The sequence below is a fragment of the Schistocerca serialis genome, chromosome 4 (genome assembly GCF_023864345.2).
Source record: "Schistocerca serialis cubense isolate TAMUIC-IGC-003099 chromosome 4, iqSchSeri2.2, whole genome shotgun sequence".
Classification (NCBI taxonomy): domain Eukaryota; kingdom Metazoa; phylum Arthropoda; class Insecta; order Orthoptera; family Acrididae; genus Schistocerca; species Schistocerca serialis.
Window position 1 is genome coordinate 437,233,322 of NC_064641.1, and position 27,385 is coordinate 437,260,706.

At 44.2% G+C, this 27,385-nt stretch overlaps 1 protein-coding gene and 1 pseudogene across 1 annotated transcript in view; both read left to right on the top strand.

The window, feature by feature from the left end:
* The window catches only part of LOC126475047 (patched domain-containing protein 3), a 402,341-nt gene that overhangs the window by 206,400 nt on the left and 168,556 nt on the right, over window positions 1–27,385 (top strand). The window lies entirely within an intron of this gene.
* Window positions 11,796–11,915, top strand: LOC126475776 (5S ribosomal RNA; annotated as a pseudogene).

Below are 27,385 nucleotides of genomic sequence, written 5' to 3' on the forward strand. Positions count from 1 at the left end.
GAGAAAGTGCCGTGCCTCGCTTAGGAGAAATTCCGGTGCGTGTCGCCTGGCCCCCGCTTAATGAAGAGCCTGTTGCCCACCAGCCGGAGTGCAGAACGGACACGTCATTGTGGCCTGAATCGCGTGAAAATAATAACCGTAATTTACTAGAATAATCCAGTAACGTCAGTGACAACGGTATGAGACCGTTTCAGCTTTTACTTTCGGCATCATGGGCTGTGTGAAAACCGGAAGGGAAGCGATTCGAAAGCGTCTGACTCGTGCTGTTACATAAAATTTAGTGAGCTCACAAAGTATACAACGAGGAGTTTTTCGACAGAATCGCTGCGCTGGAGAAAGGACTGTTTGGAAGACACTAACTAGAAAAATTTGGTGACAGGACATACTTCAGAGAATAACTTCTGTATACTTAGAGGGACCTGTAGAGGCTAAAAAGAATAGAAATGAGGGCGTGAGTTGCAAGTCCTACTCTGAATGAAGAGGTTGTCACAGGAGAGGAAGTCGTGGCGGGCTGGGCTGCGTTAGTCCAGTCAGAAGACTGATAAGCCAAGCCTCACCAGCAGTAAGCGGTGGAGCTATTTACACTAACGAAAAGTGACCCGTACAGAAGCTGTTTTTTCTTTGTCATTCTGTTTTACACTAGAATCCCCAGAAGAAACCATTGTTGGCAAGGGCTTCTACAGTCCCAGATTCAAGCTAAAGAAAAAATTATAGCTAATAATAGGGTGAAGAATTATCTGAAAAGTAGATAGCTGGACCTTTTGCTTGCGCATATTACTGCCCTGTGTTGCATACAGCGAAAACATTTTCATTATCACAAGCAGGTAGTGGCTACAGCGCAAGAAAGAGGGCAGATAAAGAAAAAATTGTTTGGTACCCAAAAATGGAGCAAAATTATAATTCCTAAAAACTGTATAACTGTTCTGGAACAATCGAACCATCAAAAGTGAAAGTCTCACGTCTATATTTTATTTATGATATGATGTAATTAATAATGGCAGTCAAGAAAGAATATAAACCCGTTCATCTAATTTGGTTAAAGAGGCACTCAGGTATTTGTCACAACGAACTGGTGGAAGCATAAGCGAACACAGGGGCAGGAAAGGGGTTTCACGTACACTTAGGCCCAGTGCGCCATACCAAGAAAGTCTCTGCCTGTGGCGCAAGCCCGTGACTTGATTATAGGCCTGCTTGCAAGTGAAGGGAAGCATTCATATTCGCTGCGGCACTAGGATGGTGTGTGCTGGCTGCCTTTTACCGTCCGGGAAAGACCCCCTTTTCTCATTTTGACAGAAAGCTGAGTACACTCCTGGCTGCCGTGGAGCGACTGGGAAGAGGTAAACTTCCCTTGTATCTGCAATTGAACCCGGGAGTCGCAAGGTATGGCGGCAAATTAGGTAATTAAATGATGGAAATAACATAAATCGTGACGGTATATTGTCTATGTATGACGTTGGAAGTAACGTGAATGGCAAGTTAAGTGATTTCTAAATTACGAGAAAATAACAAGTAACAGAAAGAAAGTGTTGAAAAAAGAATACTCCTGCAAAGAAGCTATAGAGCTCGTGTAAACTTAATCTGTATTCAAAAGAAAGATGAAAAGGGTGTAGCAAAAGGACTTAAGACCATTTGTGGGTAGGTAACCAAATGCCGAGAAAAACTGTAAGTGAATTGTGGTGCTTAGATGAATTTAGTGGAAAGAGTGTGAGAGAGGGTAAATAAATGAGAAGGAGAGAGAGAGAGAACGGAAAGTGGTGGTTGGTTCCAGGGAGATTGAAGGGGAGATTGAAGGCAAAAGAAAGCGAGACATAAAGAGTCTGGTCCAAAATCATAATACGTCATTAGAAATGAATATTATACTCTAACACCTAGTGCCACAGGACAAAAAAACATGATTAAAAACGCAAATATTTGTGGTCTTTGCAAAGATTTTTTCCTTGCATTCACACTTTCTTTACATAAAAATGTCGTATTTAATGTGTCGTTTGTTAATCTGTAAGGACGCACTTCAGCTGTGTGGGTGAGCTGGATCTCAGGCCAGAGGAAGGCAAGAATGCAGCTCTTCCAACAGAACCTCCCTTACCAGAGAGAACACTGTGGTGTTCAAACCAGCATTTGGGCTAAGGACTTATTTACTTAGACTTTTCCATCCTCCGACCAATACAAGTGCAAGGATATGGGCGGGAGGCTACGGGACTAAATAACAGCGTGGGTCTGGAACCAAACTGAATCGTACTAAGATACCAAACAGCTGTGGATATAGAAAAAAAACTAGCTACAGATTAAGATTTTACACTTTGCATCTCCAAGAGCAAACATTTTTTTCGTGTACGTCCGGCTGTTGTGTATTACGTCAGCGACAGACAAACCTCGGTTCGACGGGTTCTCTCCGGTGTCAGGAATCTGAACAACGCGAATGCCAGCTGGAGTATTGAGTGCAAGTGTGAACGTACCAAGGCGACCGGAGCAGTGGAAAGTCACAGAACGCCGTGGCGGTCGATTCGCCTCACTCGTTGGCGGTAAGTGACGCAGCCGGGCGAACAGCGCTCTGCGAAAAACCGCCCGCGTGCCGAGGGGAGCGGGCGACAGCCTTTGTGCAGACACAACGAACGCCAATTGAGCAGGACTGGTGGGCGGGGAGCGGGGGGATCTGTTGAGCGCAATCAGCGCCCGCCATTGTACCGGAGGCTGGCTGGCGGCTGGCATGCGGCTACAGGTCCGTCCCGGCTCCCTGCCGGCATCTCTTCACCCGGACGCAGCCGCGGTCAACATTCCTTCTCGTGTATCTGCCGTCGCCGTCGTCAGCACCGGTGTGCAGACATTTGCCACGCCGGACATTTGCCACGATTTTATCTGCTCCGAAGGGTTGGGTCCCTCGTCTCCCCCTCTTCCTCCTCCACATCGCTTACTGAGCCTTTCAGCTGATGTACTTAACATAAAACCAGAATCTCTTTGGATTTTCCGCCACCAAATTTCGAGCCTCAATAAAACTTCGCCAATCTTGGAGATTTTGCGTTCGTCTAAATTATACTTGCCTTTTTCGGTGCTCCTGCAGCAGCTTTCTGTCGTGTTTTGTGTACCATGGGGGAGCAGTTCCGTCTCTTATTAATTTATTTGGTATGAATCTTTCGAATGCTGTTGATACTATTTCTTTGAACTTCAGCCACGTATGGTCTTCACTTACATAGTTTGGAAGGATTAGAGACTGTGTCTTAGAAAGACGTCAACCGAAATTTTAGTTGCTTTTATAAATAGATGTATTTCGCGTTAAGTGTTGGTGAATTTCTTTGTTACGGAACTGAACCTCGCTACGACTGTGTGTTCACTAATCACTGTATCCGTCGTGAAGTTCAGGATTATTTGTGGCTAAGAGGTCAAGTGTGTTTTCGTAACCATTTACAATTTGAATGTCCTCGTGAACTAATTGTTCAAGATAACTTTAAAAAATCGTTTAGAACAATTACGGAAGTTGTTTTCTATCTACAATAGGGTGTGAAAATGGAAGGTAGATTGAAGTCACTGCCAACTGTATGAGCAGGGTACCTATTTATGATGAGACTCAAGTTTTTTTTTTCAGCTGTTCAGCAACGTTTCATCTGAGACCGGGGGTCGGTAAAAGGAGTCAGTTATTAATTTATTCCGGTTGTCGAATGTAGCCTCTGCCCATACTAAGTCAGAGGAACTATCTGCTTCAATGTCAATTGTGAGCTGGAACGCACATTACATTATTTTTCCTGAAGTTGTGCTTCTTGTTTCTGTTGTAGTGCAGATCATTACAATTACGGCTTTTCCCTCCAAAACCTAGGATGCTTTCTCTGTGACCCTGTAAATACCAGAGCTAAACAATGTAGAACAACAACGTACGTTACAAGCATAGCACTCTGTATTACTTCATTTCCTTATTTCTTACATTTTAAAATTGTACGTCGACTTTAGATGACATGTCAGTCATAGATGTTCTTATATCTATTTAGTGAACGTATTTTCCGTCATGTTTTGAACATTGTCCCGCTACACTCTATTAGCTAATGTTTTGCCGCAAGAGATATCGCATTTTAGAGAGTAAATTAATATGGAGTATGTCGTTCTTCTTTTCAGACATTCACATTCCCATTTCTTCTTTCCTTATTGTCTTTTCGGCATGCAGCTGTAGTAATTAAAGTAGGCACAAATGCAGTGATTAAAAAGAAATGATAAGCGTACATTCACATTCTCTTTACATCGTTCCTTCGTCGTTGCTCCCATGGCGATGGACTGCTTCTATCGCAATCAGTAAGCGTGAAAGGAAGCTACCGTACAGACAGAGGAATGTATATTTGTACTTGGCAGAACTAATTACATACTGACATAATTGTCGGTATTGCTTTCGTTTCCCAAAAGTTATAAATATTTCGATTTCGGAAAAGAAGCTCTGTATTTGGACAAGGTGTCGAAGAAGAAGGTCCCTTACGTACTGGTTGTATCGAGTAACATGTGGAGACGGCGGTTCGAAAGTGGACAGAAGTAGTACGAGGAAGGGCGTCCCTTACCTGAGGGATCGCTACCTGGCGAAGGGGCAAGCGTGGCAAATGTTCGGCATTCGTCGGCACCGCCCTCCGTCCGTGATAAATCGCTGCACGAATACGCTGCTGGCCATGAAAATTGCACTACCGAGAAGGGTAGCAAGTAACGAAATTTTACTTATCATGCTCGTAGTGGTCGATCCGTGTTTCGTCACCAGTCATGATTCTGTCTAAGGAGCCGCCACATCCGTTACCCTTGGGATCCAAATGTTTCTGGCAGATGCCCAAGCGCGTTTGTTTATGCACCGCTGTGAGTTGTTTCGAGACCCATATTGCACAGACTTTATGAAACCAAAGTCTGCTCTTGATGATTTCGTAGCCAGAACCATGTCTAAATTGCAGACGATGTGCCACTTCATCAACAGCTATTCATCTATCAACCAGAACTATGCATGTCACGTGGACACTCGGTGCTGTCATCATTTGTGGCCGTGGATGGTTGTTCGGCTTCTTCCTAATGCGTAACACTCGTGCGACCTGTTTTTTCTAATTTTTCAGACCATTCGTAGACACGCGGTCACGGCAAAGCATTGTTCCAGTAGTGTGACGTGAAATGCCCCCTTTGGAGAATTAAAAATTACTGTGCTGGTAAACTTCTACGTTATTTGATTTTCAAACAGCTGGGCAAAACTCCACGTACTCAGACAGTTTTCTCTTTACTTATTCTGATCATCACTAAACTGACACAAAATATTTTTAGAGCAACGCAATCTGACTTTCAATAATCCCTACAAAAGAATGGCCCTGACTAACAATAAGTTATACCTTACATGAATCACTTACCTCACAAAAAATCTTCGTTATTCAAACTACTTCAATACAGCGAGCGCCAATACTGCCAGCTAAATAAAAGATTCTAACTACTGAAGGCACTAACTACTGGGTAGGCATAGTTAGCAAATGAAAGATTTTGGTAGAGAGTAAACAATGTATTTACCTTGATATCATTTACCTTGACATCCAGTCTTACAAATTTCCTTTTCTGACGGACGCACGTCCAGGTCGTCCGCTCTCAAAATTCTGCGGTCTCTCTCCCCACATCCACCACTGCTGGCGGCTCACCTCCAACTGCCCAGCGCTACGCGCTGTTCATATGTAACTGCCCAACACTACAATAGCGAATATTCCAACAATGCCAACCAGCCACAGATAGCACACAGCACAGCCAGTGATTTTCACACAGAGCGCCACGTGACTTTACCACCATAAAAACCTAAACAGCCCACTTACAGACGAAAGTCTTTGGTGGAGTGCGGTCCCTGTTAGATCTTTCAATCACAAAAACAGCATCACCGCTCGTTGTTCCTCTTTGTTGGAAACTTCTTACGGAGCGGTCACGGTCTGCCAGAAACAAAAGGAAGACGCAGGGAGAAATTAAGATCAGACTATCATAGCACGACCACAACAGCGTAACAGTAAAATAAACGAGGACAGAAGTAAGTATGAACTGTGTAAGAAGAGTTAATTCAACATTGCGGATAATTTTTGAGTTACCCTCGTACAGTGTGATTCGTTGTAATTTATGGAGAAACTGTCTGCAAACAAATTATTCAACAATTCTTAGAGAGATTTTAGTAACAGTTTTCTTTTCTTTTCGACACGCATTTAATAGGCTTCTTCTAGTGTTTGTCTCTTCGATACAAATTTTGCAACTTCTCGCTGGCTCAGAGACCTGGAACTTTCCACACAGCCCAGAACTGTATAAACTTCCTTTCTTCTTTGGTGTGCGGTGGAGGGTAGTTTGCGCACCGCTGTTATTTCCCCCTCTTCCTCTTCCAGTCGCGAATGTTTCCCAGTAGAAACGGTTGCTGGTAAGCCTCAGTGTGAACTTTAATCTCTTTAATCAGCCTTTCCACGAGAGATACGCAGGAGGAAGCAATATAACGAGGGACTCAAGTGAAAACAAACAAAAAAAACTAAAATTTACCACTTGTCTCTTCTAATCTTGACAAAATGTTTGAACTCGAATCAAAAATTAAACACGGGCAAGACTAAAAATTAGAAATTAATTATTTAAATAAACTCTTTTTATCACAAGGCGCTTTAAAAACGGACTAAAAGTATAAAATAATTTGTCCTAGCTCCATACCGATTCCTAGACCCGTACAGATAGTCCTTAGAATTTGTACTTGCGAATTTTTAATAGCTGTGATAGTACTTGTGAAATGTTAGACGAAAAACGTGATGACATGCAGTAGGCAATAGTGAGAAGTGTAGAGAGTTCCTATCGCTGAGATAAATCAAACATCAGTTCAGCAGTACAGGAGGAAGAACACACGATTAAATCTATAGGTTATTTGTGGACTTACAGCGTGAGAAATTTGGTACACAGAGCTGCCATCTCTGGCAGCAGCAACGGCTCTAGGCCGATTAGGCATCGAGCCAGAGCTCGGATGCCAGAAACGGGTACATCGTTCCACACTCCCGCATACCTATGCCAGCGTTCATCAAGCTTACTAGTTTGACGAGAGGCTTGCACGCTATGATCAGGTACTGTACTTGCGAGCGTCATAACAGCAATGAAAGAAGTAGTGTCGTTCTACCAGCATTTGGAAACGGAATGGAACAAGAAACCACCGAAGCTGAACAAATGTGGGAACCTTTTAAGGAAGTTAAAGGTTGGCTTACACGTTTAATGTTCTTGCCAACTTCCAACTCGACTGCTTCTCAGCAAGAGCTGTTACGTCCAAGATGCATTCTGGGAATAGGTGCTCATTGAAGCATTGCTGTGAGAGATATCGACATTCGTTTCATGTCGCCTTCGTTGCTTTAGAGTTTCAATAGCTATATTCTCGGAGAAAGCGGTAACAATGTAGGGGACAGGTTTATTGCTGTGAAACGCATACTTGTATGTTCTTCGTGTAGCGAGATTTTAAAGCAATTACTGTGTTTAATAACATGAGTTGCAGGCAACAATTCCTCGGTCGGACAGAGAAAGTTGTCGTTTTTAAAGTAACAGCATCTTTGTTCCAAACGTTCTCCCATTGACGTTTAACGCAACGCGTCCAACACTTTTTCCACTGTGCCAGTTTCACATGTGAACTGCGATTTTGTACTCAAATAATAAAATACACTACTGGCCATTAAAATTGCTACACCACGAAGATGACGTGCTACAGACACGAAATTTTACCGACAGGAAGAAGATGCTGTGATATGCAAATGATTAGCTTTTCAGAGCATTCACACAAGGTTGGCGCCGGTGGCGACATCTACAACGTGCTGACATGAGGAAAGTTTTCAACCCATTTCTCGTACACAAACAGCAGTTGACCGGTCATGCCTGGTGAAACGTTGTTGTGATGCCTCGTGTAAGGAGGAGAAATGCGTACCATCACGTTTCCGACTTTGATAAAGGTCGGATTGTAGCCTATCGCGATTGCGGTTTATCGTATCGCGACATTGCTGCCCGCGTTGGACGAGATCCAATGACTGTTAGCAGAATATGGAATCGGTGGGTTCAGGAGGGTAATACGGAACGCAGTGCTGGATCCCAACGGCCTCGTATCACTAGCAGTCGAGATGACAGGCATCTTATCCTCATGGCTGTAACGGATCGTGCAGCCACGTCTCGATCCCTGAGTCAACAGATGGGGGCGTTTGCAAGACAACAACCATCTGCACGAACAGTTCAAAGACGTTTGTAGCAGCATGGACTATCAGCTCGGAGACCATGGCTGCGGTTACCCTTGACGCTGTATCACAGACAGGAGCGCCTGCGATGGTGTACTCAACGACGAACCTGGGTGCACGAATGGCAAAACGTAATTATTTCGGATGAATCCAAGTTCTGTTTACAGCATCATGATGGTCGCATCCGTGTTTGGCGACATCGCGGTGAACGCACATTGGAAGCGTGTATTCCTCATCGCCATACTGGCATATCACCCGGCGTGATGGTATGGGGTGCCATTGGTTACACGTCTCGGTCACCTCTTGTTCGCATTGACGGCACTTTGAACAGTGGACGTTACATTTCAGATGTGTTACGACCCATGGCTCTACCCTTCATTGGATCCCTGCGAAACCCTACATTTCAGCAGGATAATGCACGACTGCATGTTGCAGGTCCTGTACTGGCCTTTCTGGATACAGAAAATGTTCGACTGCTGCCCTGGCCAGCACATTCTCCAGATCTCCCACCAATTGAAAACGTCTGGTCAATGGTAGCCGAGCAACTGGCTCGTCACAATACGCCAGTCACAACTCTTGATGAACTGTGGTATCGTGTTGAAGCTGCATGGGCAGCTGTACCTGTACACGCCATCCAAGCTCTGTTTGACTCAATGGCCAGGCGCATCAAGGCCGTTATTACGGCCAGAGGTGGTTGGTCTGGGTACTGATTTCTCAGGCTCTATGTACCCAAACTGCGTGAAAATGTAATCACATGTCAGTTCTAGTATAATATATTTGTCCAATGAATACCCGTTTATCATCTGCATTTCTTCTTGGTGTAGCAATTTTAATGGCCAGTAGTGTATTTTCCAGGCACAAATCTTCTTAGAATAGGTTGAACTCATAATGTAATAAATCCGGTGATAACGCTGAAGGCTAGAACAACTCTTACTCAAACACCGACAGTTTCCCCTTTACTGCAATTGCAGATTTTATTTGCTTTTCTAATTTATGTTCCTTGTTACGCTATTTTTCACTTTGTTGGTCCATAATACTTGAATTAATCACCTTTTTTTTTACCATTCCAAGGTAATCAACAGCAAGAATCCCTTTTGTACACTCGAAAATCCAAGCCATAACTATCCTGGCAGATGAAATCAACTTCGCCTCCCTTCTGGTGGAATCATTAGCTTCAACCTACTGCCATGTTAGCTGCATTTGTTTCTGGCGTAGGGTACTGGACCTGTGTCTCACCCATGATAGCGAATCAGCGCACTAAATGAGTATCAGTACTGAGAAATTTGTCTCCTCATTTGCATTTGACCAGCATTCAACAAATGCGGTACCAAACTTGAGCAATTAATTCCTATCTTCTGATCTGCCTATGACATCAGCTATTCCATACGCTTTTAATTGAAGATCATTCAACACTAAAATGCTCTATATACATGTTATCATTTGTAATTGCAGTTTCGATACATCCTTCACAATGGTTGTGTTTGTGTGATGTACGGACACATGTTTGTATTCGGCCAACATTTTATAATGGGTGAAAGTGTATAATCAGACTCTTTATCAAACTTAACAAACTATGGATCAGTTTCCGTTGACAGTAAAGCGTCTGATTATCATTAACATTGCCTCAACCCATATAACAATACCGACCCCGCCGAGAGAACGGGAAAAGGCAAAGAATATGAAGAAAAAGAAGCAGAAGACGATCATGGGTAATGAAGCTTCCAGTATAGCCACAAGGAAGGAAATGTGCGTTTTCTTTCTTCTCGTTTCGTTCCACTCTCTTTGGCGTGCAATGAATCAGTCATTTCTTTGCGTGTTGTTCCTTCCTTTGTGCCCAGTAGCTCTCCATTCTCTCTGACCTTCTTCTCTGCTCTTCCGGATGGTGGGTCTCGACTTGGACCATCAATTTTTCGTTTATAGTACTTCTGTGAGCTGTTCTATCGAGCAATGACTTTTCTGTAATTTTTAATTCTCTTAGATCTTTTCCAATTTCAGTAAAATAACTAGATTTCGTCACGCGGTTATGGAACAAATCAGAAATTCTTTTATTTTTTCTGTTACAATTTATTTTGAGATCTTCATAAAAAATTAGTCTCCTTTTCCGCATATAAGCTGAAAGTTTCTCAGTTTTTTTGTCGAGAGTTTCATTCTTGATGTAGAGCATTTTATTGTTCTGAAATTTTGTTCCTGCGGTAGTTTATTAAAATTCTTCTTTCTTTTAGTTATAATTCTTCTATCTGGTCAATGTGGTTCATAGGCAGGGTTTCTGATGCATGTAGTGTTCCTAGTTTGATCAATGTTTTGTAATGCTTAGTTTTAGATCCCCATGAACGAGATTTCTTTTTGTATGTTTCTTTTGTGAACTGGAAGGCAAATTCAAGTTTGTTTTTCCAAGATTCTGTTGCCTTCCAAATAATCCATTTCCTCAAATATTTAAATTCTTTTACTATATCTGTTTTCTGTTCTTGGACTTCTAGGTATTTATTTGAGTGTTTGTTGTTTGTCATGATTTCACTTCTTTTTCAAAGGAAATGTTCAGACCTAATTTAGCAGTTTGTTTCTCTGATCCAGTGATTTTTTTTCTTTTTTTTTACCCTCCATTGTATCAGTACACTGGACCAGATCATCTTCAGTGCAGTTGATTTTGAGATTTTTCTTTTTGCAACCCAGCGCTCATTATCTTTTTGTTCAATTATCTGATTTCTTTCTCAAGTGCACAATTAAACAGTATCAGGGAAAGCCCCTCCCTTGTCTTACTCTTGCTTTTGGTTCAAATAGGTCTGATACTTTATCCATGAAATTAACTTTTGAATATGTATTTATAATAGTGGTTTTTGTTATGTTAGTTGTTTTCTTATCCAAACCCAGCTCTTCTATTACTGATTTAGGGATTTTATACGTATAATCTGACTCTTCTTGGAATCAATGAAGGACATTATGCATGTCTTTGTTCTTAATTTTTGTTATGCCGTAAAGTTTTTGAGCTTTAATGTTCAGAGTATGATCTACCCTTTCTGAACCCTCCCTGGTACTCTTAAAGTTGTGACTTCAATTTCGGCTCTGTTCTGTTTAAAAGTACTTTTGAAAGAACCTTATACATTACATCCGGCAACGGCATCGCTCTGTAATTGTTTGAATCTATTTTGAAACCTTCTTTCGTGAAGAGCGTTGATGATGAGCGTATTAATTGGACTGTCATAGCAGTTTTAGACGCGCCCATTTCATTAACAAACTGTGTGATCTGCAAGCCATATACGACCGACAACAGCCATCGGAGAGCTCTGCAGTGGCATATCGCAATCAGGAGAAGGTTCTGTGTGATGCTCCAGCTCATTTCTAGCCGTGTACCAAACCAAGAAGCGAACCACGTCGAAACACGTCGAGTGTGGCGATGGGGAAAGGTGGCTGGTCTAGACGTTTCTGTTGTGGTTCCCATGAAGAGAATGCTGTGACCAGACGAAAGCACAATAGGTCAGCCACAATTGTGCGTGCTTTGAGTGCTCTGGGAGATCGTTCATTTTTAACTACAATAGATGGAATATTAGTTCATTTTATAGGTTAGGTGAATAAAAAGATTTAGATAACTTAAGACTGTTCTTTGGCAACGGTCTTGCCGCAGTGGCTACACCGGTTCCCGTGAGATCACCGAAGTTAAGCGCGCTGTCGGGCGTGGTCGGCACTTGGATGGGTGACCATCCGGGCCGCCATGCGCTGTTGCCATTTTTTGAGGTGCACTCAGCCTCGTGATGCCAATTGAGGAGCTACTCGACCGATTAATAGCGGCTTCGGTCAAGAATACCATCATAACGACCGGGTGAGCGGTGTGCTGACCACAAGCCCCTCCTATCCGCATCCTCAACTGAGGATGACACGGCGGTCGGATGGTCCCGATGGAGCACGTGTGGCCTCAAGACGGAGTGCTAAGACTGTTCTTTGCCAGAGGAGAGCATAAACATTTGCAACTGTCATTGAATATGAAATCATCACTTGATGCATAAAATGACAAACTGTTCTCTTGAAGTGCAATATCGAACTTCAACTAAAGTGCATGTTCATCCGAAACTTCACTACCGCCGTTGCAACATGATGTTGATGATAACTGAAGCTGAGGTCACAAACTGGGCAGAGCACATCTACGCTCGGCTCTATGTTGACCTCAGTACGAGGACGCTGTAGTGGTCGAAGGGAGCTGTGCTCCTCAGGAGCGACAGCGATTCGTCGTTACGGATTACAGCAGGACATCGCTAACGTCTGAGGTATCGATACATCCCGCCGACTTTGGTGTAGCAGCGCGATCTCTGGAGGATACCACTGAGATGTCCAGAGATTCGAGAGAGTGATTTGGTGGCGTGTAAGGAGGAGCGTTTGTGGACAGGGACATCGACCACTACCAGCAGCGGCCGCCTGACCCCTCGCGGAGCAGCCCAGTGAGGAGTTGACTGCTGGTGGAGTTCCTTCACCCCAGGGGGAGCCGGCGATGGTTTTCTTTTTTTTTTTTTTTTTTCTCCTGGCCGCGGGCTTGAGGGGCACGTGACACGTGATGTTTAGGAGCGCCGTCGTGTGTAATCGCCGGCACAGATCGCCGCTAGCCGGCTGCACACCTGTGCAGCACACGCGGCAAGTCGGGCCCGCGCCGGATGGGAGCGGTCGATAAGGGAGGGCGAGTGGGGGAAACGGCCTGGGAGCTGCTCCGTCCGACGCTGTATTTCCATAAATAAAAGGTTAGTCGGCAATCAGGTGCATGTCGTCTCTCCGCGCGCTCGAGCCGGCGGCCACCCCAGGTGCGTCCCATTTCAGGTGAAAAGGAGGAGGGAGCACCTATCTACATGAAGCCGGTCATTACAAGCAACATCCGCTATTACGGTCAAGAAAGTTTAAAGGTCGATTCACACTTGACGGATACAGAACGGAATGTGAAAACATTCCACAGTGATTTTCGGTTGGGTGGGGGGGGGGGGGGGGGGGGGAGAGGGAGGCCAAACAGCGAGGTCATCGGTCGCATGGGATTAGGAAAGGTGGGGAAGGAAGTCGGCCATGCCCTTTGAAGGGAACCATCCCGGCATTTGCCAGGAGCGATTTAAGGAAATCACGGAGAACCTAAATCAGGATGGCCGGATGCGGGGTTGAGCCGTCGTCCTCCCGAATGAGAGTCCAGTGTGCTAACCACTGCGCCACCTCGCTCGGACACTGATTTTAAACGACGGCATTCCCACAGGACGTCAGCGGAACGAAACGTCAGCGTCAGGCGTTCTCAGGAAGAAAGTAACGACGAGTATTTATGTGTGGCAGCGGGTACAAAAAGGCGTCGTCTCCTATCGTCACACTGCAACCTATTCACACCGTGTTAACTCAGTTTATGGTACTGGACCAGTAACCCCCTTTTGTATTAGCAGAAGAGCCAACACCGTGTTACGAGTGGAGGCCGAAATCCACGCGTTTTAGCTCACGCAGGCTGGCGTAAGGAGGGAAAAACTATACTGACGTGAGGTCTGGAACATGACAAGGAATGAGAATTCAGAAAGCGGACGTAATTAGTTTGATACTTAACTTTAAATTAATGATGAACGTCGCTCTTGACCGTACATGAGTCACAATATTATCTGTTCAGAATACATTCTTGAAGTAATTATAGTAACTGAATATGACGCCTTGCTAGGTCGTAGCAAATGACGTAGCTGAAGGCTATGCTAAACTGTCGTCTCTGCAATTGAGAGCGTCTGTAGACAGTGAACCACCGCTAGCAAAGTCTGCTGTACAACTGGGGCGAGTGCTAGGGAGTCTCTCTAGACCAGACCTGTCGTGTGGCGGCGCTCGATCTGCAATCACTGATAGTGGCGACACGCGGGTCCGACGTATACTAACGGACCGCGGCCGATTTAAAGGCTACCACCTAGCAAGTGTGGTGTCTGGCGGTGACACCACACCCCCCACCCACCTTTCCCGACTCTTGAAAGGATCGAACTCCCATGTATAGAACACCTTCAAACATCTGATTAATTTACCAGTGAGTTAATGCGTTAAATATTTGACGTTAAACATGAAATAAATGGAAAGAATAGAAAAGGTTTGAAACTATGCTTAAAGTTTGTTGGAAGCCGCTAAGTGCTCTCATTATGAAACACTGGTTGAATATAGTCTTGGTAATTTTTGCAACGTGTATTATGCTGCCTCAAGACACTGTTTCCAACTGTTAAATTTTGTCTTTAACATTAGGTTATACCTCTTAATGAGCAGATTGCGAGAAAATTTTTAAACTCCGTCATTAATTATACGAAATGATGAAAATCAGATGTTTCTTTCCCTGGAAGCCGTTAGTTAGGCAGCCTGCAACTGGGACAGAGCCCCGGGTTAGCCTTTTAGTAATTTAGACTTCATGCCTTTGTGTCTGCCTTCCCAGTCTTCAACTGCATGCTTTATTTTCGTGACACATTACTAAGATACCTAGAGGACTCCTTCCTATCAATCTCATTCCACAAAAGAGATATCTCAAAGCGAAAACTGTAGGTTTGACGATACTTGGACAAAGAAAAAGCACACATTGTGCGTGTGTTTGTAAGCACATATTTTGTCTAGCAAATTAATTTCTGTGTTTTCAAAAGTTTGGAAGACACTTTATGTATTTTTTCACTTCTGAGCACTTTGTCAAGAAGACCGATAGTGAATTTTACTTTCACCATTAAATAACTTTCTCATTGCTAGTTCTTTAATTTTAATATTATTTTCCCTCTTTAGTGTCGTGGATAGTACCTCATGACCTCAATTACACCGTTGGGTATTGAGCTAAGTGAAGTAACGTTATGTCACGTTGCGTTCTGTGAGAACACATTGTCTTGCCAACTGCCGTCTCTAGGGAATCACTGACAAGTCATCTTGGTGTAGATATAGTCCTGCCGCTGTATTACGTCCTTCACTGTAAGGAGAGTAATTGCTGTTATGATTGCCTGATACTAGTTGAAAATGTGAGCCAGCGCGGAACTCGGACCCAAATCGCTGCATTTCGTGCAAATGGTGGCAGCATTGGCACCAACTGAACATGCTTCCCCGACCGACTCAAAGCTTCAGAATGGCATGAGCTCCTCTTCTTTTCTTCAATATGTTAAGTAGTACACAGCTCTCAAGATGCAAGGATTTCATTTCGGATCCCTGTCTGGCACTCTTCTTTATCTTTTCACATTTAAGAACTGCAGCAGGTACTCGACTCAGCGTAAAACAATTTTTAGCAACTTCAGCTAAACTTCATGCTGTATCCTTTCTCTACGGCGTCCTAGTCTCACAATATCACGGGAGAGCCTCTACAGAGATTGGGAGATAGTGGGAGAAGCCCACGACAAGTCTTAATTGGAAGCATCCAAGAATTGCATAATTTGGTAGTGCGCTGTCCGTACCATTGTTAAATAGCACTATCATGCAACATATTTTTTATTGTTACATACACGTCCCAGGACTCAGTATAGTCGATTCTTTAACGCTGCATGATAACTGAAGACTATATTCACTATTACCAATTATCGTGTAGCTAATTACTTCTTCTTCTCAGTTCCTTTTATTACAGTCAAGGGGATCTGTTTCTGCACGCTCGAGAGCTTCTTCAGCTGGCTCGTGACATGTAAGTCTACTTAAAGGCCCAGCTCATCATAAACTCGTTTGGAACTGAAAGCAGACATTCCCTACCCCACTTCACTCATCCACCCATCCCGAGCAGGCACAGGACAGAGAATTCGCTGCGTCCCTCTCTGTGCAGCAGGCACAGGCGCGCTGGAGCACCTGAAGAAGACGACTGGCTCAGTTGTCGAAATATCGCGCAGAAAAATGGTATCAGCAACTTGGCCCAGCGCTAAGCACGTCATTATTTGAAGTTTTTATTTGTTCTCGCTGGACTTTATATCTTCAACTCTGTTTCCGATATACTCTTCCCCTTTTCTCTGTGTCAGTACCACTTTAGTCTGCTCTCTTGTATTTTTTTCCCCATGGGTCCCACTTTCACAGCTCCTCAAACAAATTCATTTCTATTCCTGTCCTTCCTTGTTACCCCACACATCCACCTCAGCATCCTCATTTCCGCCATTTCTATCTTCTTTTCCTGGGCTACTGTGATTGGCCATGTCTCTGCCACGTATATCATAGCTATGTCTTACCACCGACTTGTACACTTTCCCTTTCAACCCAATGCTCACCTTCTTGTCACACAACACATTTTCCTCCAGTTGTTCCAACCGCAATTTATTCGGTGTTGTATCTCGCTTTCCAGTCCTCCGTCCCTCTGTATGCACGACCCCAGGTATTTAAATTTGCAGACCGATTTCAGCTCATCATCCTGGATCTTGCAGGACCTCATCTGCACATCCTTCAGTGCTAAATATTCTAAATTTGTCCTGCTAATTTTCATCCCTCTTTCTTCTAGTGCCTTCCTCTAATCCTCCAGCTTTTCCTCAAGTCTGTCGATGCTCTGCTCACAAAGAACCACATCGTCCGCAGACATCATATTCCACGGCGCTTCATTCTTCACATCTTTCACCAGTACATCCATAATCAGGTCAAAAAGGTAGGGAGTAAGCGCAGACCCTTGATGTAACCCTACTTTTACTGGAAACTCCTTTGTCATGCCCACACTTCTTCTCACCTGTGTCATTGCTCCTCTGTACATTACCTTCACTAACCTCACATACTTCTCTGGCACGCACTGCTCCCTCATGCTTCTCCATATTTCGTCCCTTGGGACTCTGTCATACGCTTTCTCCAAATCAATGAAAGCCATATGTAGATCGGCTTGTAGCTCCCCGTGTCACTCCACTATTCCGCCTTAAAGCATGTATTGCATCAGTCGTTCCTCTTCCAGGCATGAACCTAAACTGTTCTTCACACACCACAGTCTCCTTGCGTAATCTAGCTTCCATAACTCTTTCCCAAATTTTCATTGTGAGTGCCATCCGTTTAATTCCTCTATAATTACTGCAGTGCTGCATATCACCGTTCCCCTTAAATATTGGGATCAGTACACTAGTTCTCCACTCGTCTGGCATCTCCTCCTGTCGCCAAATCTTCTTCGCTGGACTTTATAATACCCTTTCTGAATACTTCTTTGGTTTGCTGTACAGATTACTCAGAGTACAGAGTGCATAAAATGGAGGATGTGCAACAACTCCGTCAGACTCCTTCTTCGAGTGCAGCCTCCCTTTGATGTCGTTCGACTCTTATAGAACGGACTCTTTTTTCAGTTCCACTTGTGAGAGGAAGTGGCGGTCGGGCTAGCAGGACCACCACAAGACTTCCCCGTGGTCGAATCTGTGCGGCACCACCGGCCGGGACGGGCGTTCCGCGGCGGATCTGCGTCGTTAGCGGAGACTTGCTCGAGCAGCGCGGGGCGGGCCGTCCTAAGTGGTCGAGCATCCCCGACAATAGGGTAATGGCGGCCCGCTGCCGCCGCCGCCGCTCCGTGGGCGACAAATTCGGCAGCCCACGCCGTACGTGGCATCTGCCGCGGGACGCTACTTTCCGGAAGTCCTAATGGCCAGACTAATGTCTTCCTCTGCGCTGAGAGTCCTCATCGCAGAGAGGATCTGTGCGGTGTGACTGATGTGACCCTCCGTCACGAGGAACCGAGCGAGAATGAATTTATTGATGGAAAGACCACATAGATAATATTGTGGGGAAGGCGAGCCAAAGGTTGCGTTTCATTGGCAGGACACTTAGAAGATGCAACAAGTCCACTAAAGAGACAGCTTACACTACACTCGTTCGTCCTCTGTTAGAATATTGTTGCGCGGTGTGGGATCCTTACCAGGTGGGATTGACGGAGGACATCGAAAGGGTGCAAGAAAGGGCAGCTCGTTTTGTATTATCACGTAATAGGGGAGAGAGTGTGGCAGATATGATACGCGAGTTGGGATGGAAGTCATTAAAGCAAAGACGTTTTTCGTCGCGGCGAGATATATTTACTTTCTCTTCCGAATGCGAAAATATTTTGTTGAGCCCAACCTACATAGGTAGGAATGATCATCAAAATAAAATAAGAGAAATCAGAGCTCGAACAGAAAGGTTTAGGTGTTCGGTTTTCCCGCGCGCTGTTCAGGAGTGGAATGGTAGGGAGATAGTATGATTGCGGTTCGATGAACCCTCTGCCAAGCACTTAAATGTGAATTGCAGAGTAATCATGTAGATGTAGATGTAGATGTAGAAGGCGTGACTGACGAACTTGATCGTCGCAGACATTTTTACTTATCGGTAGGAAATTCCTAATGCTGTTAAGAAAATCATGATTCGTGAAGGTCTAGATGATTACTCTGCAATTCATACTTAAGTGCCTGGCAGAGGGTTCATCCAGTCACTCTCACACTACTCTCTAAAGCGCGCAGGGAAAACGAACAGTTAAATCTTTCCGTGCGAGCTCTGATTTCTCTTACCTTGTTACAATGACCTTTTCCACCTACATAGGTGGGTGACAACAAACATATTTTCGCTCTCGAAGAGGAACGTTGAAGATTGAAATTTGGTAAAAAGATCTCGCCGCAATAAAAGACGCCTTTGTTTTAACGATTGACCCTTCAATTCGCGTATCATATGTGACATTCTCCCTTCTATTTTGTGATAAAACAAAACGAGCTGTCTTTGCAGGATTTCGGTGCCCTCCGTCAATCCTGCCCGGTGAGGGTCTCATACCGTACAGCAGTACTCTAGTAGAAGGCGGACATGTGTAGTGTAGGCAGTATCCTTAGTAGGTCTTTCACCTGTGCTATGTTTTCTGCCAAAAAAAAAGATAGTCTTTGATTTGCCTTCCCCACAAGATTATCCATGTGATCGCTTCAAATGCTGGCTGCTATGATTCTGGAAAGTTCGCTATCTACATCAAATTTCAAACAACACTACTATATAACCGGTTGACGCCTCGGCAGTAGTAACAATGTATAGCAGCGTTAAGAGTTGAGAGAGTTTTCCCGTGATTTCTCCAAATACACTGTTTATTATGCCAACTCCGTAACTTCGCTGATATAAGCAACAGTGTACTGAAACATGCTCTTTCATGAGCGTGTACCGAGTATAATATCGGACAATTGCGTTCTATACAAAATGTATGTAGACACAGTGTCTTTACCATGAGCGATGAGAAGGTGGTAGTCTAGCAACCGAAACTAATAATCAGTTGTAATGTGATATACCTTTTGCGACCAAGACACTTAAAGGAGTGTGTAAATTTTTTTTTTAAAGTACACTCTAATACAAAGAAAGCGATGCACCACTACGACATTACCCGACTGGGACGAAAATCGGTAGATGTGATGTGCCTGTACAGGCAAACAAATGTTTACAGTTTCAGAAAAATTGGGCGGTTTATTCAAGAGGAAGGACTTCACAAATTGAGCAAGTCAACAAAGGGTCGTTCTGCTTCTGGCCCTTATGGAAGCAGTCATTGGTCTTGGCATTGATTAATAGAGTTTCTGGATTTCCTCCTGAGGGATATTGTACCAAATTCTGTCCAACAGGTGCTTTAGATCGTCAAAACGCCGAGCTGGATGGAGGGCCCTGGCCATAATGCTAAAATTGGGGAGAGATCCGGTGTCTTTGCTGGCCAAGATAGGGTTTGGCAAGCACGAAGAAAAAATGGTTCAAATGGTTCTCAGCACTATGTGACTTAACATCTGAGGCGAGCAGTCACCTAGAACTTAGAACTACTTAAACCTAACCAACCTAAGGACATCACACACATCCATGCCCGAGGCAGGATTCGAACCTGCGACCGTAGCGGTCGCGCGATTCCAGACTGACGCGCCTAGAACCGCTCGGCTACAACGGCCGGTAAGCACGAAGAAAAGCAGTAAAACTGTCGCCATGTGCGAGCGGGCATTATCTTCCTGAAATGTAAGCCTAGGATCGCTTGACACGGAGGGCAACAAAACGCGTAGAGTATCGGCTCGGCGAGGTACCTCTGTGAGGCAAAGGTGCCGTGGATGACAGTCAAAGCGGTCCTGCGATGTCAAGAAACAGCACCCAGACCATCAGTGATGGTTGTCGAGCAGTATGCGAGTGACAGTCAGGTTGGCATCCCACTGTTGTCCGGAGCGTGACCAGACACGTCTTCGGCATGGAATCTCATTGAATGGAGTAAAATTGTCTACAGAGATGAGTCTCGATTCGAACTGAGCCCCGATAACCCACGAAGACTTATCTCGAGACGCCTCAGACAGAGAAGAGATACAGACTTGACTGTCTGTCATACGTCCAGACAACCAGGAGTGATGGTTTGGGTTGCCATTTCTTTTCTTACCAGGACCCTTACAGCGCAGCCGTGCGTCGACGATATTCTACACCCCGTTTGATTGCCCTTGATGGCAAGCTATCCTGGGCTTATATTTCAAGAAGATAACACTCGCATGCACATGGCGTGAGTTTCTACTGCTTGTTTTCGTGCTTACCCCGCAAGGTCACTGGGTCTCTTCCCAGTTGGGGCATTATGAGCAGGACTCACCAAACATATCTGGATTTTAATGATCTACCGCGCCAATTGGACAGGAATTGGCATGATATTCCTCACGAGAATTTCCAACAACTCTGTCAATCAGTGGCAAGAAGAGTAACTGCTTGCATAATGGCCAAAGGTGGACCAACACGTTTTTGACTTGCTCTGTTGGTGAAGCTTTTTCTCTTGAATAAATCATTCAATTTTTCTGAAATTGTAATCATTTGTTCGTCTGCACACGTAGAACACATTTACAGATTTCCGTCCCATTTGGTAATTCCTTCGTGCCGTGCCCCCCCCCCCCTCCTTTTCCGCTTGGAGAGCACATCAGATCTCCTTTCTCCATCACCTGACACCAGGTCTTATTGTTATTGCTCGTGAAACACCTGTCATCCACAACGACGTAATCAACTTCAGGAGCGCGGTCTGCAGCGGCGGCAGAGCCAGGCGGCGTATCGCGGGTTGACGACCGGGCGGGGCCACGCAGCGGCTGCAGCCTTCGCAAGGCCGGGCCGGCTCCGGCGCCCTCTCACCGCTCGCAGCTCACTGCCCGTGCACCAGCGCAGTGACTCAGCCGAGACAGCAACGCGCAGACGTCCTTCCTAGATCCCTCCTGCTGTACTCGCGCTGAGCACTTCCCTCTTCCTCCAATTACATGTTCATCACCGTTATCATTGTAAGCCATTTCTGAATGAACGCGATATGGTTCCTTCAAATCGTGCACTGAGATGGACTTCTTGCAAAGTAACCTGACTGCAGGAAAACTCCCAAGGGGTCTTCCAAACACCCAGGTCCCACCGATCTGGCGCAGGTTCGAATCCTGCCTCGGGCATGGATGTTTGTGATGTCCTTAGGTTAGTTAGGTTTAAGTAGTTCTAAGTTCTAGGGGACTGATGACCTCAGAAGTTAAGTCCCATAGTGCTGAGAGCCATTTGAACCCACCGATCTGGTGGCTTTGCTCTGGGTCTTCGTCTGTTTCTTGCCAGTTTTTTTCCGACCATGCAACCAGCTCACTGGCATTTAACTAAGGCTGTCCGCTCCAATATAACGGCTATCTTTTAGACTGATCCTACTTCATGTCTAAAGCTACATCTATACTGTGCAAACCACTTAAATATCTTTAGCTAATCCCATCCTTGCGCGCTCCTTTTCTATGATTTACCGTCGTGGATATTTTGTGTGATGAACTTGTGTGTGTGTGTGTGTGTGTGTGAGAGAGAGAGAGAGAGAGAGAGTGATACACTGGCTAAGGTAACAAAAGTCACGGGATAGCGATAAGCACATATACAGGTGGCGATAGTGTCGCTTACACAAGATATTGGTGCATCGGTAAAGCTGTGATTCGCACTCGGGTGATTCATGTGAAAGGGTTTCCAGCAGGTTACGGCCGCCAGGAAGTAACAGATTTTGAACGCGGGATGATAGTTGAAGCTAGAGGCACGGGGCATTTCATTTGGAAATTCGTAAGGAAATTCAATATTCCGAGATCCACAGTATCAATATTCTGCCGAGAATACCAAATTTCGCGCATTACCTCTCACCACGGGCAACCCAGTGGCTGACGTCCTTCATTTAACGACCGAGGGAAACGGCTTTTGTGTACAGTTGTTAGTGCTTACAGACGAGCAACACCGCGTGAAATGACCTCAGAAATCAATGTTGGACGTACGATGAATGTATTCGTTAGGGCAGTGCTGCGAACTTTGGCGTTAATGGGCTATGGCAGCAGACGACCGACACGAATGCCTTTGCTAACAGCACCACAACATCTGCAACGCCTCCCCTGGGCTCGTGACCATATCGGTTGGTCCCTATGCGATTGAAAAACCGCGGCCTGGTCAAATGAGTCGCGATTTCAGTTGGTAAGAGCTGATAGTGGGGTGCGAGTGTGGCGCATACCCCACGAAACGATGGACCTGAGTTGTCAACATGACACTGTGCAAGCTGCTGGTGGCTCCAAAAAGGTGTGGACTGCGTTTACATGGAATGGACTGGGTCCTCTGGTTCAACTGAACAGACCGTTGATTGGAAATGGTTATGTTCGCCTACTTGGGGACAATTTTCAACCATTCATGGATTTCATGCCCCTCCCCTCCCCCCCCCCCAAAAAAAGACGATGGAATATGACAATGCACCATTTCACAGAATGAAGAATATTCTGGACAGTTCGAGTGAGTGATTTGGCTACCCAGATCGCTCAACATGAATCTCATCGAACATTTGCGGGACATAATCGAAATCAGTCCGTGCACAAGATCCTGGCCGGCGAATACTTTCGCAATTGTGGACGACTATAGAGGCAGAATACTTTCAACGACTTATTGGGCCCTTGCCACATCTGGTTGCTGCACTACGCCGGTCAAAAGGAGGTTCGACACGACATTGGAAGGTATCCCACGACTTTTGTCACCTGAGTGTTCAAAATGGTTCAAATGGCTCTGAGCACTATGGGACTTGACATACCACTTTTGTAGTGTCTGTCTGTGGAGTTTGGAAAGCATCTGAATGAGGCTCTCCCGATTACTAAACAAGCTCATTATAAAACGCTTAGCGAATCCTTTGGATCTTCTCCAGTTCCTCTCTTAATCCGGCCTGGAAAAGGTCCGTGACCGATGAACAGTACTCAAGAAACAGTGAAGACAGGCTTTTGTAAGCTACTTAATTTTTAAGTGACTTAAATTTCCTTTTTATCTTTCAATAAATTTCAGACTGTCAACCGTTTTTCCTATAACTGATTTCGTGTGGTGAGCTTTCTTGATGTGCTTTCGGTCATATATATATATATATACTTCTACATCTACATTGTTACTCTGCAATTCACACTTAACCCTAGGACGCCCAAGCCTTTTTTTTCTAACTTGGATGCCTAAGGGGGGGTTCGGCGAACCCACAGGTATTAAATAAGTTTATTGACGAAAAATTGCAACTTTCAAAATGGTTTATGTATTTTAACTAAGGCATCGGTTTATAAATGTTGTTAATTGTTATATATATTGGATTTAGTGAATAAAAAATTGACATATTGCAATACAAAGTACAGATGTATTCATATACAATAGACTACTCTGGGTCCTCAACTTCAAGGCAAGAGACACACTTCACAATTTTTTCTGAATGTGTGTACACACATGTTTATGACACTGTCCACAATACTGTTTTGGTTTACTTAGATTGTTGTACTTCTGCTTCTTTGTTTTAGCTTTTCTTATACAAATATGGCACCGACCTTTCCCTGCAGGAGGCTGACGTGCTTCTGTTGTCACTTTTTTATTTTCTTTTGTAGAATAGTCTCCATTGATTGAACAATTTGGATAGATAACGCTCTTGCATTGGCACTTCTTTCTTCTACTTGCAATTTCACTAGTTCCATCCCAGCTTGCAGAAGATAAAGTTTCCGTTTGTTGTGTTTCTTTTCATTCCATCTTGGATGTTGCTGGATGTATATGGTGGTTGCATTGATAGCACACATGTCGATGAGAGAGTAAAATACAGATAGAGGCCATCTCTTTGTTCCCTTCTTGCAGGTGTACATACGCGCCATTTGATCAATGGTCTCAATTCCACCTTTAGTGCAATTATAATACGCATTTTTCTCGGTTTTATTTTTCTCTCCTCTAACAGTCCCTTTATCTAGGTGCACTGTTGCAAACATCAGTACGATTTTACTTGGTTTCGTTTTTGGTGTAGGACACCAAAGTTACTGGAGGCCTACGTGTTGGGAACTGCACTAACTCACTGCAAGTTTACAAGATAAATAACAGCTGACTGACATCAACAATCGCTTCCTCTGAAAGTAAACCGATTGTTGTGAATATCAAGAATACCAACCAACAAGAAACTAACTTACATTGTTGTAGAGATGAGAAATACGAAATCCTACTAAGGGAAATTTTCTATAGCATGGAAGCCTAGGGGGGGGGGGGGGGGGTTTGTTGGACCCATAGTAAGTTTATTTATTTTTTCTTTCAAAGCAGGAATTTTCTATAACATATATATTGACACTAACGTTTCATAAAATAGCCAACAAACAATAACTCAAAGGGAATATGTAGTATGAAAGTTACTTGGGCAAAAGAAGGTGACATAAAAAATTGTGGGTTCAACGAACCCCCCCCCCCCCTTAGGCGTCGTAGGGTTAAGTACCTACCGACTGTTAGATAAACATTGAAACCAAACCACTCGAAGATGAAGACACTTTCATTGGTTTGGTTTTAATGTTTATCTAACAAACGGCAAATGATGTTTGAAGTGGTCGCTATATCAAGCATTAATCTGCAAATACGAGTCTTTGAATTCTGGCCCCTGTTTTGACCGGAACCGAGGTTGCAATCTTCCTACACGTCGGTCAGGGGGGCTGAAGATGGCCTAATAAATCGCTGAAACTGGTAGTCCAATAAAATAATAGTTTGGAAATTAGACTACTGAAAGGTGATTGATTTGACATTCTGTACTGAAAAGCCGAGTCCCGCAACCATCTCTGAACAGTCGTACATACAGTTCAAAAATGTTCAAATGTGTGTGAAATCTTATGGGACTGAACTGCTAAGGTCATCAGTCCCTAAGCTTACACACTACTTAACCTAAATTATCCTAAGGGCAAACACATACACTCATGCCCGAAGGAGGACTCGAACCTCCGCCGGACATACATACAATCATATAATCGAACGTTATTGAAATTTCCGTCGCTTCGGATGTAATAAGTAATATTTATTTCTCTGGGTTGTAGCCTTGTACAAAAGTGAAAAGTCGACGACAAGCAGTTCAGACAAGGCCTTGCCACACGGAAACGTAAGTAAAAACGAATATAGGCGCGAAAATATCGCTACAAACTAAATTACATTCTAGATGATAGGTTAATTCCCAGCAAAATGTTCTCATCAATATCGTTTGGTTGCAGATGACAAGCTACCTGTAGTAAATAATACACAAGTGATCCGGAAAATTCACGCACACCAAATGTAAAGGTATTAGCAAAAGGAAACGAACTATTGTTTCAACTAAACATCCACATAACTTTGTAATCATTTAACAAAAATGTTCACATTGCAGAATAAATAAAACGGAAACCCACTGATGATGGCAGAGTGGTGCTTAAACATGTTTGGGAACTGAGAAAAACCGGTGTTTTGCATAACTGGTGGACCTCATATCCTACAATTTTAACTGCAAAGACGGTCAACACAAGGAGCTGCAAATCCAAATGATGAATAGTCAGACAAGAAATACAATCTTTCTAAATGTGCTGCTAGAGAATAATGTTGAAAATTAGATGAACAGATCATGTAACAAACGTGGAGGTACTGAACTGGATTGGAGAGAACAGAGTAAGCGGTGCAACTTGATTAAAAGTAGGAATCGGTTAATGGGACACATTCTCACCCGTAATGGAGCTGACAGTTTCGTGTTGGAGGGAACTTCGGTGAGATTAAAATGGTAAGAGACAAAAACGTATGGGATAATAAAGTAAGGGATAGTAAAAATAGTAAGGGATAATGAATATAGCAAGCAAGTTCAATTGGGTCCAGGGTGCAATAGCTATTCGGAGACGAAGAGACTTGCACAGGATCGTCTAGAGTGGAGAACTGATTCAAACCAATCTTCAGACTCTGTACCACAGAAACAACAACATGCCTAACTACCAGTTCTTGTTTCATAGTAAAACACAGTAGTATAAGCAGCTTTAATCATGTTGAAATAGGATTAATAGCTGCAGGTGATAGAGATAATTGTAGAATCAATGAAAATGATCTGAAATAGCGAAAGGCTATGACATTTTTTTGGGCTGTAAAAGAACACGCGAGCGAGAGAGGAAGATAAACAGAAAGAAGAGTAACCGTATACGTATCCATCGAAGGATTAGACTGAGATTAATAAAAACAAATAGAAATAAAGGAAAGTAATATCTTAGATATTGTGAAACAAGTTCGGCGTTAAGAATAGAAAAAAACTGTTTTCATATGATTCACACACTTCAACGTGATTAGCAAAGTAAAGGTGTAGATGTAGATCCTTCCTGTTTTAAGATATCACTGAGATCCAGACCTCCCCTTAAGGCTATGCAGGGGCGAGAAGCCAAGCAACAAGCAACTAAGTAGAGATCGTGCAGATATAATTAGGCAAGTAACGGCCCAAGCAGAGATGTAGGTGCACTTTTTCTTCCCAAGCTCCATCGATGAATGGAACATGAAGAAACTTTATTAAATGGCACAATGAAATGTACTATCTTCCAAGAAGTTCGCCGCGATTAACTGAGCATAGAGATGTAGGTATAGAACCCCCATTCTTTCTGATACCATTAACCCCTCGAGTGGCTACTCTGGAAGGTAAGGTAGAGGCGAGAATCTTTGGAGGAAATCGGAGGTTTTGAGAGGCAATGCAGTGTGTTAGTTCTGGGCCTTCCAGAGGCTCGTCCTCCGCCGCCGGCCAAAGACCGGTCGCTGCGCCCCCCCCCCCCCCCCCCCGCCTCCTAGCCATGACCGCTCCACGTGGACCTCTGCCGCAGGCCGGCACGTGTCGGCCAGACCATGGGCACTGCGTGGTCCCCAGCCCACAGAACCCCCACTCTACTGTTACTGCACGTACTGAGGATTCTAGCGGGCGCTATCTTCACGTTATTTTAAGCTTCTAAATTGAAAACAAGGTCTCCTCTACGGCGGGAGTCAATGCCACACATTTTTGCCGAGGATGGTTAGGAGATCTTGCTTGTACAAGACTGCTTTTTGGCTGGTAGGGATAT